Here is a 13,452-nt window from a genome sequence, read left to right as displayed (position 1 = left end):
TGCCTCTTCACAAATTTTTAAGGAATGTGGACAACTTCTAGATGCCACAACCTTAATGGAAACGTGAACACTGTATTTCATTGATTACTTTTGCTATTAATGTGGTCAGGAATCCATTGCTGGTTGTGTCCTAATTCCCTAAGTCCAAGTATAATAAGAGTTAAGCAGAATTGTGATTCAAACAGTGAATCGACATTTCAAAATTAACTTTGTGACAAAAAACCTGAAGATCATCTCTTGAATCCTCTTCTTCCTCATCAGTGAGCACACCTCCAGTGGTTTCGCTTCTTTAAACTTCTGTCCTTACTTTTTACATTTTTCTTCTTTAGCAAAAATTGTGTGTGTACTTGTGTTTTTTTTGTGTGTGTGTGTTTGTTAAGAATACTTAACATAAGGTCCATCCTCTTAAATTTTTAAGTAAACAACACCTATTGTTAACTATAGGCAGTATATTGTACAGCAGATCTCTGGAACTTACCCATTTTGTACAACTGTAAATTTACACCCATTAAAAAACTCCCCACATTTCTATCCTCCCATGTCCTGGTAACCAGTATTCTATTGTCTACTACTATACCTTTGACTATTCTAGATGCCTCCTATAAGAGGAATCAGGCAGTATTTGTCCTTTTGTGAGTGACTTATTTCACTTAGCAAATGTCTTTCAAGTCCATCCTTGTTACCCTTTGACAGAGGAAAGAATAAAGAAAACATGGTATAAACATTCAATGAAATATTAATCAGCCTTTAAAAAGAAAGGAATCCTGCCATTTGGCTAACATTCTGCAGGTAAGTTTATTTCTGTCTTTCCAGAGCACAAGCCAAAGATAAATAGGATTCTGTTGCAATGAATGAAACTTAGGGTAAATGTTGCAAATAACTGTTAAATTTTGGAAAGGATCACAATAAAAAATGGATTACTCTTGATAGACTTGGAAGATATAGATGCTCGACTGAAGTTTGGATAAAGGTATTACCAAAGACTCAAGCTAGTCTTTTAAATATACAGTTATATCATTACAGGTATGACTGAAGTAAACTGAACTGTGACATTTGGCTAGCACTAATTGCAATGTTTTACTGAAATGATAATACAATATAATAGGTTCAGGAATACTTGAGATCGCATTGACATTCCATTAAATAATTAACCAATGGGTGTCACAGTATAGTGAAGAAAACATGGTTCATGGCCAGAATTTTGGTTCAAATTCCAACAGCATTGATTAATTGTATTTATAAATTACTTAAACTTTCTGAGACTCAGAGTCTTCATCAGTAATGGCTATAATTCTAGATCTCAACAAGATCTTTTGTGTTTTTGTAGATGCAAAAATTAACAAATACAGAAGTAACATGAAAATGGTAATGTATTATATGCCTCAGATTTTATAGTATTTTTATATTATTTTTGTATTAAAAGCATCCTTATGAAGTAATTATTTTTATCTCATCTAGTACAGTTGGAAGAGACTCAAAATGTAATTGATCACTCACAGTCTCACACTCTATGAATGTCAGAATTACGCTTTTAACCCAGAATTTATTGTTCCAAATTCTGGGCATGCAAACATTCTTATATAAGCCACTCTTTATATCATTGTTTTTGATTTGCTTGTTGAAATCAGGTTTTAGGAATGGAGCAAAGAAAGAAATATGCAGAAGGCATTAAATAGGCTTATTACTAGAGTTTGATATCTCTCTTCAAACAAAACAGACTAAAAAAATATTTAGGGTCAGTGTTAGGAACCTTGAAAGCTTCCAAATAGGAGTAGAATTTGTGTATACAGACTCAGCATTGAAATTAACTTAACATTTCAAAGATTTCATATTCCTATTACTTGCAACTAACTTTAGATGGGGCCAGTTTTGAGCCATGCATTCCTAATTGAATCAGTTTCATTTTATATGCCTACTACTCAGAAAATATGTTGAGGAAACACATACCTAGCGGTATGATGAAGTAGAGTGCCTTTCACAATCTTCTTCAATATCAATTTGCAATCACATGTTGGGGACATTTATGATAACACTGTGTTATCAGATTCTACAGTCACATACTAGATTCCAATTAAATGTCAGTGACAAATAAACTTGGTCTTGAGATAATTAAATGATTTTTATACCAATTATTGTAAATAAATTTAAAAAACACCAGGTACTTGCCATTTGCACATTGGTGGGTTTTAGGAAACCCTTGAGCAATTTGACCTTGTCAAACTGGAAATGTAGAGATGAAAAATGATCCTTATATAAAAATTAGGAACTCAGAAAAAAATCCAGAAGTTAAACTTGAGGAAAACTGAAAAGTAAACTATTTGGACAACCTTCTGTTATTTTAAAAATAATAAATCTAGATTAAGTAAATGAATAATGATCACGCTCCAGATCAGATGTTTTAGAAGTATGTAAGTGGCAGATGTAGCAATTGATCTAGATTTTTCCCCACATTAAGAAAATATAATCACTATTTTAACCATTTACAGTTGACTTTTACTCTAGCAAAATGAATTAGTAGATCAATAATTAGTCCCTGCTTTTATGACTTGAACATTATTAGGTTTAACTCAGTTGTCTAGGAGACTTTATTCTACACAGAACTTGATTAGGAAGGTTGTAATTGTTGCACTACTATTCAAACTTGAGAGGTTTCCAAAAAAGAATGCTTTCTTTTCATTTTAGAATAACCACAGTGATGGAAATGTAACATTTATTTATTTTAAATGGTAATCCATCCCTTATAGAGGAGGACATTTTAAAGAGTAAAAATATGTTATTATCTGCATAAGAGTTTGCATTACAGTCACCAGGAAGGCATTTTCTTAAAGGTGAGAATCATTCTAATAAGTAAAATGAAGGGTGGTAATAGTGAAAACGGAGAATTTTCTCCCTTACCCACTGCAAAATTCCCACCTTAATAGGCATATATATATATATATACACACACACACACAGACTATATATATAATATATAATATATATTATAATCCACTACTATATATACACACACACACACATATATCTGCAGTAGTGGATTATTTAAGTTTCAGTGAGATCTGATGGCGTTCAGATTTTCTAAGGGCATTATACACTACCTGTCAAATATTATCAATGTTATTTATCCTAAAGATAACATTAAAATGTCCGGGAAGCAAACAGAGAAGAGAAAATGCAGTCTGCTTGTCACTTTCCCCCCCGACAAAACTATTTCAGGCAATTTTTGCATAGCTGAAATGTAATGCTTACCACACATCCATATACAAAAATTCAGAGATGAAATTGAAATGGGGTATTTGTCCTACTATGCCAAGAGCTCAGAAATTATTCTTGTGGAATTTCAGTTTTGTTGTTCCAGCAAAAGAGTTAACATTTGTTTAAATGAGATTTGTGTTTTTCTCTCTTCTGTGTGTGTGTAAGTTGGGCCACATTGGGAAACACACATTAGAAAAATTACATTTTATGTTCACATAAGTAAAATCATGTCTTGCCATATGGGGAAGGTAAAAATTTTGTGAATAAAGAGCTCATAAAATAACACAAATTTTGGAGTCGTATCTGAATGTGATTACAGCACTTACTAATGCTATATTATCAGTATACTATAATATATATAATATAAAAATACTATAAAATCTGAGGCATATGATACATTACCACTTGGTTTTATCTGAAGTTGAAATTATGACATAAACAATCTCCTAAATACATATTATATAGTTTATTAACATAAAAAAAGCCCTTTTAATAGAACTGCTTTCTACTTCAGGAGCATGTTTTTCACAGCGGGATTCTTTTCTTAGGCTTAAATCTAATCATTGTTTACTGCAAAGTGTCCATTTCTAAATGTGCTTGAATCGTTAAGCTTCAGCAGTGTTTGCCAGTTCATAAATGAAGGTGATGTATCTGCAATTACTTTTCTTACTGTTGGCAGCAAAATTCCCTGTGACTTCCTGGATTATGTTATCATAAAGTTTCAGTGCTGTAAGAGAAAAGGACAAGTGGAGGCAAATGGGCTTCGTAATATTAAACTAATTGTCATCGGGTGTCAAAGACTGGAGTTATTTATAGGTATCTTAATTGATTCACAGCTCACCAAGATTTTATCTTTTTGTTGTTGTTGTTCTGGCTGATAGCAGATAACTGGATTTAAGGTCCCAGAATCAAAGTTTGAGATTATGCTAGGAGATACCAACCTTGGGAAAAATGTCTTAGTATCCTGTAGATGAGGAGATGGAAATAGAGATTACAGGGCAATAAACTGAAAGAAAAAAGTATGTTAATAATTTCAAAGAAGAAATTGCATTATTTTATGGATCACACTGTGATGCTTGTGTGTATGTATCCTGTACAGAGAGCTACAGAAACACCTCAGGAATATGGCAGGTTCAGTTCCAGATCATATTAATAAAGCAAACCTTACAATAAAGGAAGTCACACACATCTTTTGGTTTTCTGCTGTATGTAAATGTCATCTTTACACTATACTGTAATCTGTTAGTTGTGCACTCGCATTGTATCTACAAAAAATATATGCATCTTAATTTGAAAATACTTTATTGCTAAAAAATGCAAACTGTCATCTGAGCCTTCAGCAAGTCATAGTATTGTTTTCTGGTGGAGGGTCTTGCCTCAATGTTGACGGCTGCTGACTTATCAGAGTGGCGGTTGCTGAAAGTTGGGGTGGCTCTGGCAACTTCTTAAAATAACACAACAATGAAGTTTACCTCATCAATTGACTCTTCCTTTCATGAAAGATTTCTCTGCTGATAGCATTTTACTCCCAGTAGAACTTCTTTCAAAATTAGCATCAATTCTCACAAACCATGCCACTGCCTCGTCAACGATGTTTATGTATTATTCTAAAAACTTTCTTGTCATTTCAAAAGTGTTCACAGCATCTTCACCAGGAGTAGATTTCATCTCAAGGAACCACTTCTTCTTTTCTTTTCTTTTCTTTTTTTTTTCTTATTTATAAGAAGCAACTCCTTATCCATTCAAGTTTTATCCTGCGATTACAGCAATTCAATCAATCACACCTTCAGGCTCCACTTCTAATTCTAGTTTTCTTGCTGCTTCCATCACATCTGCAATTACTTCCTACATTGAAGTCTTAAACCTGTAGAAGTCATCCGTGAAAGTTGGCCTTGACTTCTATCAAATTCCTATTAATATTGACATTTTGTCATTCTCCTGTGAATTATGAATGTTCTTAATGATATCTGCAATGGCGTATCATTTCTCGAAGGTTTTCAATTTACTTTGTCCAAATCTATCAGAGAAGTCACTATCTATGGCAGCCACAGCCTTAAGAATTTATTTCCTAAATATTAAACCTTGGAAGTCAAAATTACTCCTTGATCCATGGGCTGCAGAATAAATTTTTTTTTTTTTTTTTTTTTTTTTGAGGCGGAGTCTCTCTCTGTCGCCCAGGTTGGGGTGCAGTGGCCGGATCTCAGCTCACTGCAAGCTCCGCCTCCCGGGTTCACGCCATTCTCCTGCCTCAGCCTCCCGAGTAGCTGGGAGTACAGGCACCCGCCACCTCACCCGGCTAGTTTTTTTGTATTTTTTAGTAGAGACGGGGTTTCACCGTGTTAGCCAGGATGGTCTCGATCTCCTGACCTCGTGATCCGCCCGTCTCGGCCTCCCAAAGTGCTGGGATTACAGGCTTGAGCCACCGCGCCCGGCCAGAATAAATTTTTTGTTAGCAGGCACAAAAACAAAATTAATCTCCTTGTATAGCTCCATAAGAGCTCTTGGGTGATGAGGTACATTATCAATGAGCAGCAATACTCTAAAAGGAATTCATTTTTTTGAGCAGTAGTTCTCAACAGTGGGCCTAAAATATTGGGTACACCATGCTCTAATCAGATGTGCTATAATCAGATGTGCTGTAATCCAGGCTTTGTGTTTCATTTATAGAGCACAGGCAGAGGCGATTTAGCATCATTCTTAAGTTTCTTAGGATTTTCAGAACGGTAAATGAGCACTGACTTTAATTTAACGTCACTGGCTATATTGGCCCCTTACAAGAGAGTCAGCCCATCCTTTGAGGCTTTAAAGCCAGGCCCTGTCTTCTCTTCTCCAGCTATGAAAGTCCTAGATGTCATCTTCTTCTATGAAAGGCTGTTTCATTGACATTAAGAATCCATCGTTTAATGTAACCATCTTCATCCATTATCTGAGCTAAATTTTCTGGATAACTTGCTGTACCTTTACATCGGCATTTGCTGTTTCACCTTGCATGATTATGTTATGGAGATGGCTTCTTTCTTTAAACTTCATGAAACCAACATCCAAAGTAAGGCCTTAACTCTTCATTTCTGTGAAGGCTGAGAGAAGTGAGGTGGCTACAGAAGAAAAGTTTGAAGATAGCAGATGTTGGTTTCATGAGGTTTATTTTTGCTATCTTCAAACTTTTCTTCTGTAGCTTCCTTACATCTCTCAGCCTTCATAGAAATGAAGAGAGTTAGGGCCTTGCTTTGGATTTGGCGTTGCCTTAAGGGAATATTCTGGCTGGTTTTTGATCTATCCAGACCACCGAAAGTTTTTCCATATCAGCAACAACGCTGTTTCACTTTCTTATTATTCATGTGTTCACTGGAGTAGCACTTTGAATTCCCTTCAAAAACTTTTTCTTTGCATTCCCCACTTTGCTGACTATTTGGTGCAAGGGGCTTAGATATTGTCCTATCATGGCTTTCGACATACCTTCCTGCCTTCCTCTGTATGCCTAATAACTTCTAGCTTTTGAATTAAAGTGAGAGATGTGTGACTCTTTGTTTCAGTTGAACACTGAGAGGCCATTATAGGGCTATTATTTGGCCTACATTCGATATTGTTTTGTCTTAGGGAATATGGAGTCCTGAAGAGTGGGAGAGAGACAGAAGAATGACCAGTCAGCGGAGCAGTCGGAACACACACAACATTTGCCATCTTTTATGGGCACATTTTGTTGCACGCCAAAACAATTACAAGAGTAACATCACTGATTACTGATATCAGATCACTGTAACCAATATAATAATAATGTAAAAGTTTGAAATATTGTCAGAATTGCTAAAATGTGATACAGAGACATAACCTAAGCACATGTTGTGGGAAAAATGCATAGATAGACTTGCTCAATACAGGGTTGCCACAAATCTTCAATTTGTAAAAGCTGCAATATCTGCAAAGCCCAATACAATGAAGTACGATAAATTGAGGTATACTTGTACATTGTGTGGGTTCTTTGTTTGCTTGCTTTTATTTCTCTTAAGGGATAAATTTCACAAATGCCATTATGCTTACACAAATATTACATAATATGTAAAATAGTACTCTATTAAATTAAAATTTTGAGCTAATGAAGCTTTACAACAACACTAAGAACATGCTTGTTTGTAAAGGATTGTGGTTCCAAATAGATGTCATGCTCTGTAGACAGAAAACCAAACTCCAAAACAATACGCTTGCCATGAGAGAAACATGATTTCCCAGCTTGTAGCATCAGAACTTAAATTAGTATTTTGTATATTCCAGAGAAAATAACTAAGGACCACAAGTTACCATATCAAAATCAGCATACAAAGGTGTATATTGTTAGGGTGATGTTTAATTAGTTTTAATATGTACTCTGAGAACGTTTTCAAAATACATCATTTTAAAGTGCATCTTATATAGGCAGTAACTTCATTTATATATTCCTGTAGTCACCTTTCCATAGGCTGTATGAATTTTATTATATGCATTTGAAGAATTCAGGAAGTAAAGGGCCAGAGACTTGGTAACCTTGAGTATTGCCCTGAGCTTGCACTTTCCACGTGTTGACTCATTTTCACAACAACTCTATGTGGTAGGTAAGTACTACCGTTATCCCATTTTACAGATGAAGTAAGCTAGGCTAACAAGGCCCTTAAGTATCCTGCCCAAGATCATATCACAAGGAAGTATCAGAGTAAGAATTTAATGGGGAAATTTGTCTGCACAGCCTGCACGCTTAAACACAATGTTACATAATCATGATAGGGCAGATACCATTTAACATGACACTGTATTCAACAAAGAGTTTTCTTAGAAAGGCAACATAGTTACCGGTTTTTCAAATGTCAACTGTGTTCAGCATGTGCATAAGTGCTATAGGGACATGTGACAAAAGTGCAAGCCATAGTACCAACTCTCATGGAACTTTGCATTGATGATAGTGCGACATCCTAAGGTAAACAGCTTTCAGGCCATGACTCTATGAGCTCTATCCATTTCATAAGCAGTGTTTTTTTTGTGGTCATTTTTAGTTTATTTTGTTACATGGTGGTTATCTTTTAAAATAATTATTTCTTTCCTCACTGGTTCATAAGGTCATTGAGTGTAGGAACCAGGCTGTTTTCATCTTTGAATCCTCAAAGACTACCACAGTATCTTGCAAACAGTGGAGCACCATAAATGTTGTTTATGTGAGACAGAGGACATTTAGGAGACTTCTGTCTCCCTGCGTATCCGTGTTGGTCCATGCATGGTTCTCATTTAAATAGGCTTCTGATCATCAGAAGACAAAGAAAAAATTGGAAAATCAATATCTGGTTCATAAAAATATTCATTTGAGTTCAGTGCCACAGATAATTATGTAACATCAGTTTTGGGCCCACATCTCAGGTCACAGTATGAAGACAACTTACAAACTGGTAGGTCATATGAAATTAGAAAGGGTTTTATCAAAAGCGACTGTCTTAAAGACCATATCCTGGTTTTCATTAGTTTTTTACAGTTGGATAAACAATCCAATTGTGAAGGCAAGTGGACCCTCCCACTTGCCAGCTTCCTCCACACTTAGTTTTTAGGCCTATATGACTGAATTTGGTTGTGTAGCAACATTCTTCCTACAACAGTTTGGTGGGATAAGACTGTGCATAAATCCTCCTCCAGATGTGGGAACAGTACCTCCAGTGGTGCACTGTCGGTACAGTTCCCTTGATTGCCCTTTGGTCTCTGTGTACCTTCATCTGGACCCAAATACATACCACTGTGGTACAATGATCCTGGAAAGAGGAGTGAGCTTGAATCCAGGGTTCAAACTTTTGGACTGTCCAGCCCAACAACATTACCAAGTGAATTGCTTACGTATCTTCAGATTCAAGTTCTCCATAGTTAAATAATTTTAGGCCAAGCCCTGGCTCCCTCTCCTTTTCTACAATGTGTCTGACAGTCAGTATGCAAACTTCAAACTGTCATCAAAATATTTCACTTTGTGAGGTATAAAATGTGATTAAAATACTGCTCCACCCATAGGACGTATTCAATCTAATAAGTAACTAAGATAGCTTATAGGAAGTGATTTCTTCATTCACTGGTTTATTCCAAAAATACATACTAAGAACTTGGAAAAGAAAATGCTGTTGAAACCCACATAGAAGACATTTGCTATGAGTGTCAGGGAATCGTTTTCTTCAGAAGATCAGACCGCCATATGTGCGAAAGAAAGAGGAGAGGTATGCTTGTCCTGAAATGTCATCACAGAGATCTGAACACAAACACCAAAGGCTTCAGGGTAGAGGAAAGCTATAATGTAGCACATGGTGAAATTGATCCACTTTCAGTGTGACAAAGCTGTCTGCAAAAGGCCGTATCATCCTAGGGTAAGGGAAAGTCCTGTTAATGACCACTGTGCATTCTTTCCTAGGTGTAAATAAAGGTCCAAATCTGTGTTCTTCCTGATGTATCTTATTGGCATGTTGAACACTTTAAAAAAATCATTGCTATATGTTACTTCAATTCACAGACAGCTTCATTGGCACAACACAATTAAATATCAAATCATTTTTAGTGTGTTTTAAATATAGATGAGTCAGATACACTTCGTACATTCAAATATCTAATGGTGGCAATAAAACAACTTCCCAAGCAACTGGCTGCTTTTGAAGGTTTTAGCAACCTTTTGAGTTCTGAAATATGTGAAATATACTTCCTTACACAATATTTCAATATTTTCCAGTTTTGACTCATGGTATTCATTTGATACTTTTGCAGAAATATTCCCTCAGTATATAATGAAGATTGTAAAGAAATGTAGTGGAAATAGAGACTAAGTTTCCAGAATATTAAAACACTTATAGTACTGGGTTACCAGATAATATTTTCTGCAACACTGTATAACTCCATTATACAACTTGGAGGCAAGAATATACTTTGAACTTCCGGCCATAATTTTATACCATAGTTGTCATTGAAGAGGAAGCTGAGGCCAAGAGACATCAAGTGCATTGCTCAAGGTCACAAAGCTAGATAGTAGCAGAATGGAGACTAGAACTCAGGCCATCATTTTTAAGGCTGCTTCTCTTTCACTTTAGTATAAAGTGGGCTTGTTATTAGAGCACATTGGGGATTTATTAATGAGGATATTATAAGGTAGCTTCTCTTCATGAGGTAAATTTGGAAAATGGTTTTAAAAGTCTAATGAATTTAGAAGAGGTGTGTGTGTGTGTGTGTGTGTGTGTGTGTGCACGTTTGATGGGAATACATTTCCTGAATTATTGTCTGTATAATAATAGAACTAACTTATAATGAGGCTTCTACGTGAAGTTACCTGTAGGTCCATTTTGGAGTTTTTGGATATTTAGACCCTGGACACTTAAATTTGGAAGCAGTTTTGGGTCAGTGGTTCCTAATTTTTTAGGATGTTAAGGATCTCTTTGAGTACTAGAGAAAAAATATTCTGTAAATGAAAATACATAGGCTCACAAAATACATATCCTATTTCCAGGGGTTTCTGGAGCCACAGTAACTCAGGATGCACTTCTTCCACTATCTCCAACCAAATCTCATTTGATAAATGAGTGTGTGGGAGTGAGGTTAGATCCTGCCTTACAAGTTGTCTCTTCTAACTCCTGTCGTTTGTGTAGAGAAATATACATATAAGCAGAGAGAAGGAGGGGGAGAGACTTCCAAAGTCCACACAGCCCTACCCTTTATTTTTGGATTTAGAGTACTATTCTTTCCATTAAACCAATTCATTGAAATATTTTTGTCCTTTTCCTCAGAAGACGATGTATGAGTAAAATGGTATCATATTTGATTATGTATTTTAGGTCATTTTTTAACTGCAAAGCACTGGGACACTAATTTTTATTCACAACTGTTCTAGGCATAAATTACACAAAGGTATTATATATAAAACACGTGTTATTGAAAGCTTCTGTTATTAAAAGACCAAGGTTAGAACTTCACATAGATCCTATTTGCAATGTGTAATTGTTTATACACTCCTCACTGCTGCATAGGTAATCATGAGCTGAAATACCAACATTATGAGATAACTTTGTACCTCAGAACTTCATTCCTGCTAAGATTGTATAAAATGATTGGAAGTGGTTTTAGTCTTTAAGTCTCAAGTGTTTAGCTTGACAATTATAAAATTAGTGTATTTTTTAGACAGATGACAGCTACATAATTGTCACAATTATCCAAATTACTTCCCATCAATGCAGCAAAATGCATGCATTTTGAAATCCATCATTTGGCTTATTGATGTTGTGCACAGTTGCCCCTCACATCCTTTTGAAGAACAGTTTTGCAAAGGTTTATCTTCGTCATGAAAATCAGCAAATCATCAGTACCACCTGATTGGAAGAGAGATGAAAGAAACTGTTTCACTATAGCATTGAAGAGCTAGCCTCTTCAAATGCATTGTCCTTGAACAAGACCTCCTAGTTTAATGGGCTTCTTGTCTATCCACAGGGAAACAAAAGGCAGGTAAGAGAATTAAGAATGTTTATCTGAGATGGGCCAGTGCTAGGAAGCAATGTAGAGATTGGAAATACGCTCTTAGTGAAGCCCTGAACGTCAGTTGATTGGTCTGCACCTGCCTTTCTGATCATCATTCTTCATTGGTGTGATGAAAGCTTAAAGTAGAAATGCTATTGATTTTAACATTTATATTCACACTCTTTCCCTGTCATAGGCAGAAAAACCCTTTGATTTTGCTCTGAGCAGCAAATAACTGTTGCAGCAGACAACAGTTGTAGGCTGCAGATTCCGCTCTTATCACATATTATAGAGTTCTATTTATTTAATCATATTAATGGAATCTTATCAATTCACCTTCCGGCTTACAAACCTGTTTGCTCTCTCTTGCTACGCTCTCTTACAGGATTAGGTTCAATTTCCTCAGCTTGGCAAACAGGAGCTTTCCTAATCTGACTTCCTCTCCAAATGCACCCTCACCTGTCCCCTTACATAGAACGTACACTCCAGCTCACTGAGCTATCTAAAGGGTGACGTGTCATGCCAGGCTTTTGATTACTTTCCTTTTATTTTACTGTTTCATGTGTTAGAATTTTCATCTCCTCCTTTTTTATGCAAATATTTGTTCTCCAAGACTCTGAATTTTATTCAAGTATTTCCTAACATGTCCCCTTCCCCATGACAGAGTTAATTGATCTGCTTTCTGTGTTCCTGGGCACTTAGAGGGCTTCTGGTATGGCATGCAATAAGTGTTAGTGAAGTTTATCTGTTTATGGGTTTTTTCTTTTTGCCACTAGATCCATGTCAGAGAATGTGTTTTATCTTTGCTCTGTGTATCTATGCCACCATATTCACAGTAAAAATATTAAGCTCCCATTCCTATAGTCCCCATCTCCAGAGGGAGCATAAGTAAATTGGTGATTTTGTGCTCATTAAAGTATCTAAAATATTTACTTTCAGCTCTGGTGCAAACCATATGTTTAGCCATTTATTTCTACACTATTAAAAAAGTAATAGTAGAATAATTATTGTATGATGAGTCATCTAAAATGACTTATTAGCTTTTACAACTCCACTTGCTGTGTGACTTTTTAATTATCTTAAGTTGATCATCCAAATAACACGTGATCTTTTAAAAATAGAGATGCCTCAATCCCATCCCCAAGAGATTAGATTTCTATTGACCTGGTGGGGCCAGACATCAGTATTTCTAAAAAGTTTCCCAAAATATTGATATATGCAGCCAGGGTCAAGAATCACTGGCCTAGGCCGGGCGCGGTGGCTCAAGCCTGTAATCCCAGCACTTTGGGAGGCCGAGGCGGGCGGATCACGAGGTCAGGAGATCGAGACCCTCCTGGCTAACACGGTGAAACCCCGTCTCTACTAAAAAATACAAAAAACTAGCCGGGCGCGGTGGCAGGCGCCTGTAGTCCCAGCTACTCGGAGGCTGAGGCGGGAGAATGGCGGGAACCCGGGAGGCGGAGCTTGCGGTGAGCCGAGATAGCGCCACTGCACTCCAGCCTGGGCGACAGAGCGAGACTCCGTCTCAAAAAAAAAAAAAAAAAAAAAAAAAAGAATCACTGGCCTAGAAGCTGGAATTGACAGTTGAAGTAATGCCAACTGTCTCTACTTGTTCTCCATTGGAAAGGATTACAGCCATTGTTTCTTGAGCATATTTTCTTGTATTGAGCACTTTTATACCTTGTATGCATTTCACGTACTTTCACACACATTTTG

This window comes from Trachypithecus francoisi, unplaced genomic scaffold, assembly GCF_009764315.1.
Source record: "Trachypithecus francoisi isolate TF-2019V2 unplaced genomic scaffold, Tfra_2.0 Lachesis_group6, whole genome shotgun sequence".
NCBI lineage: Eukaryota > Metazoa > Chordata > Mammalia > Primates > Cercopithecidae > Trachypithecus > Trachypithecus francoisi.
Note: the sequence above shows the minus strand (reverse complement) of the source record.